The sequence below is a fragment of the Vulpes vulpes genome, unplaced genomic scaffold (assembly GCF_048418805.1).
Source record: "Vulpes vulpes isolate BD-2025 unplaced genomic scaffold, VulVul3 Bu000000666, whole genome shotgun sequence".
Lineage (NCBI taxonomy): Eukaryota > Metazoa > Chordata > Mammalia > Carnivora > Canidae > Vulpes > Vulpes vulpes.
In genome coordinates, this window is record NW_027325671.1 from 572,407 (window position 1) to 576,369 (window position 3,963).

A 3,963-nucleotide genomic window follows, 5' to 3' on the forward strand; every position below is an offset into this window, starting at 1 on the left:
GAATAATTGATTTTTAAATATTCTACAGAATCTACCCATGATTCACATTCTAGTTATAAATTAAAATCAATTCTGACAAATAGCTCTGCAAGATCTCATTTCTCCTTGATTTATTTTGAAATGTCAGAGGTTTAATTGATCGACATATTCTACAACACTTTAAGGCTATAATTGTTAACTTTTCATAAGTTATTGTTCTTTTAAAAACTAAACTTTAAGACACCCCAAAAAAGTATACATGTTGACTAATGTCATGAGAAGAAGCATAATAGAGTTTACAAAACTGAGACATAAGAATTGTTCCTTACTGTATAACAGTTTCTGGCTGGTATTAGTTTCACATACTAAGTAGCACATGACTGAAGTATGTAAGTACAAACATCATTTATAAGACTATATTAATTTCCAGGGCCCCTGTGTTTCAGTTGGTTAAAAGTCCAACCCTTGGTTTCAGCTTAGGTCTTGATCTTGGGTCCTGCGATTGAGCCCCTGTGATGGGCTCTGCACTCAGCATGGAGCCTGCTTGTCCCTCTCCCACTGTTCTCCCTATGTTTTCTCTCTCTCTCAACTAAATAAAGTAATTAAGTTTTTACACACAAAAAAAGGTCTATATTAGTTTCCTGTTGCTTCAGTAACAAATTACCACAAGCCTAGTGGCTTGAAACAACACAAGGAAGTCCAAAATGTGTCTCACTGAGCTAAAATCAAGGTATTGGCAGGATTGTGTTCCTTGTGAGACTTCAAAGAAACTTTACCTCATTGCCTTTTCCCAGCTTCTAAAGGCCCTCCATACTCCTTGGCTCAGGTCCCTTCCTTCATCTTCAAAGTACTCCACTCCAAGCTTTGCCTCTGTCATCCCATCATCTGTCTCTGATTTTGACACCTTTGCCTTCCTTATATCAGGAATCATGATTACAATGGGCACACCGGATAACCCAGAATGATCTCCCTTTCTCAAAATCCTTAACTTAGTCACAAATGTAAACTCTTTTTTTTTTTTTTTTGTCAAAATAAGGCAATATATTCATAAGTTTTGGGAATTCCTATCTTTTTTTTTTTTTTTTTTTTGTCTTCACAGTGACCATGGGATATATGTACTTGGAGCTAAAAAAATAAAATCTAGGGTTGTTAACACTTTGAAGTTCTTAGTCTGTATGGTCAATCATTAAAGCTATCTTGATGGAGACATAGGGTGAGAAGTAGGGGGAATTTCAGCTTATAAGGTCTGGCAGAGGAGGAAGATCTGATGGAAGACCCAGTCAAAAGACTAGAATAGCATGATCTCAAAAGTCAACCAGATTTCTGGTTTTCCAACAGCCCCACGTGAGACACTGGGCAAGGTACTTAACCTTTCCAGTCATGAATTTCCTCATTCACGTCTTCTCCACAGAGTTGTTGTGAAGACTTCGATGGTATAATGCTGTAGAGCCTTTAGCTCAGTTCCTCAGTGCCTGCTGTCATGGTCATGGTCATTGTCACCACCTCCACGGTCATCCTTAGGGATAAAGTAGGATGCAGTCTTGGAAGTGTGGTTGCAGCACTCAGATCTCTGGCTTTCTTGTGAGGGGAAGAAATTCTCTTTTGCTGCCCAGGCCGTTTCCCCCCCCCCCCCCCCCCCCCCCCCCCGTGTCCTTCCTTAGATTACAGGAACTTCTTGTGGGGGAATGATCGGGTATCCTGATTCCAGCTCAGCACCGTATTTATCAGTGACAAAGAGTACGAGAAAACTTCTTGCAATATGTACAAACTCAAAGCTACTTAAATAGCCATGTGGCCAAGTCAAGACTACTGTGTACACAATAATATAAAGATAAGAGATCTGCTCGATATAATTTTTAAACTTTATCTTCCTGTACTTTCCATATGAGTTTCTACTCCAAAAATAATGAGATATAGGGAATGTCCAGTACCAAATAAAAAGATTATGAAGACCACAGAGATGTATTTACCTTCCCTTTTATATGTAACTAATCCATTCAATTGTATGCTTTGAAAGGAGTAAACTGCCTAAAACAATTTATGTCAAAACCAATTTGGATGAAACAACATAAAAACAGAGGCAAATTTTTTCTTTAAAGGTCAGAATGTTTCTGTATTCCTATTCATAAGTATCCTTGATTTGTTGCTAAAAAACCAAAAATTGATAAATGTAGTGATGTAAGATGGATGTATCTTTCTTATGCAAGAAAGATAATAGCAAAGAGGCCAACAAATCAAGCCCTTGACTGAATCAACAGAGGCAAGTTAGCATACATATACACACTTCAATTTTATGAAAAATTATGAAAAAAATGTGCTTTCTACTTTAATTAGATTTTTAAATTAACCGATGACTTTTCTAGCCTGATCTTGTCAAATAATTTGGTCTCTAGGACTCATTACTGGCAAAACTGTAGTGAGGCAGGCAGGCTCATATACTAGTGAGAGAGTATAAACTGAGGAAAGATTTGTAGAAAACAAATTAACCTTTAAAATGTCAGTACATTTTAAACACTTCTAGGAATCTCTTCTAAGGAAATAATTCATTAAAATTTTGGGGAAAAATCTTTATGTAATAATGTTTAAAACTAATATTTTATATATAAAATACTGGAATAAATGATTATGGTGGAGGTCACACACACACACACAATTATACAGCCACATGACAAAATTTTATGCACCTGTTGAATGTGTAATGGAATAGAAAAAAACTGTCTCAAACAATGTTAAAATGATAGAATAGATCACAACTCTGTATGTACAAAATTATTTCAATAGTGCTTGCTTCTCATGTGTCTGGGTGACTCAGTCAGGTGTCAAACTCTTGGTTTCAGCTCAGGTCATGATCTCAGGGTCATAAGATTAAGCCCCACGTTGGGCTCTGTGCTCAGAGAGAGATTCTCTCTCCCTCTCCCTCCTTGTCAGCCCCTCCCCTCGTTCATGCTCTCTCTCTCTCTCTCTCAAATAAATAAATAAAATCTTTAATAGTGCTCACTTTAGCAACACATAGTAAAATTGGAACAATACAAAGGAGATTAGCATAAACTCTGTGCAAGAATGACGCCCAAATTCATGAAGCATTCCAATTAAAAAAAAAAAGAAAAGAAAATTATTTCAACAAACATAAGAATAAATAGGAAAAACTGCATCAAAATGTAGTATTGGATATCTGATTATTTTCTCCTACTTCTCTTCATAAGTTTTTTGTCTTTTGCAACTTTTATATGTATATATCTTTGAATTAGAAAAGAATTAAAATTTAACAATTGTTTCATAATAAAAAACTGAAAAACATTTATATCTTTATTGAAATGAATAATTAGATATTTTCCTTTTTTTTTCTTTTGAGACAGAGAGAGAACATAACACACAAGGAGAGAAGGGACAGAGTGTGGGAGAGAGAAAATCTTAAGCATACTCCACGCCTAGTGTGGAGCCCAAAGCAGGGCTCTATCTCAGGATCCTGAGGTCATAACCTGAGCTGAAATCATGAGTCAGAAAATTAACCAGCTGAGCCACCCAGCTGCCCCTAATTAGCTATTTCTCTAAATTATAATTTTACATTGAGAAGTTTGGGAGGGAGGCAGAGTTTCTGAAAAGTTATTCTGATTCTCTGTGGGACCTTGTCTTTATAAGCACAGTTAACATGTTCTAGAACAAAAAGAATGTATGTCAAAATATTGTGCCAAGGACAAGTAGTAAAAGTTAAGAACAGAAAAGTAGAATTAAGAGATATTCTAAGAGTTATACTTTCAATAATGAATACCTCAGTGTTCTCTTTTGTAAGATTAGAGATTTTGACTGATTAACCTCTGTGTTCTTTCAGTACCAACAGATTATGCTTTTATAATTTTCTCTCCAAAAATAATAATTTGCATCCAGATTTACCTTTGCACAAATATATCTCCCTTTATTGCTGGGGAGGATGTAAAATTTATATATATATGCATATATATTATATATATAAAGTATATATATATA

At 35.4% G+C, this 3,963-nt stretch overlaps 1 non-coding gene across 1 annotated transcript; it reads left to right on the forward strand.

Moving 5' to 3' along the window:
• Window positions 1-2,969: 2,969 nt before the first annotated feature.
• On the forward strand, window positions 2,970-3,074 carry LOC140596471 (U6 spliceosomal RNA). Its single transcript, XR_011998443.1, has one exon. It is a non-coding gene; the product is annotated as a U6 spliceosomal RNA (small nuclear RNA).
• The last annotated feature ends 889 nt before the right edge of the window (window positions 3,075-3,963 follow it).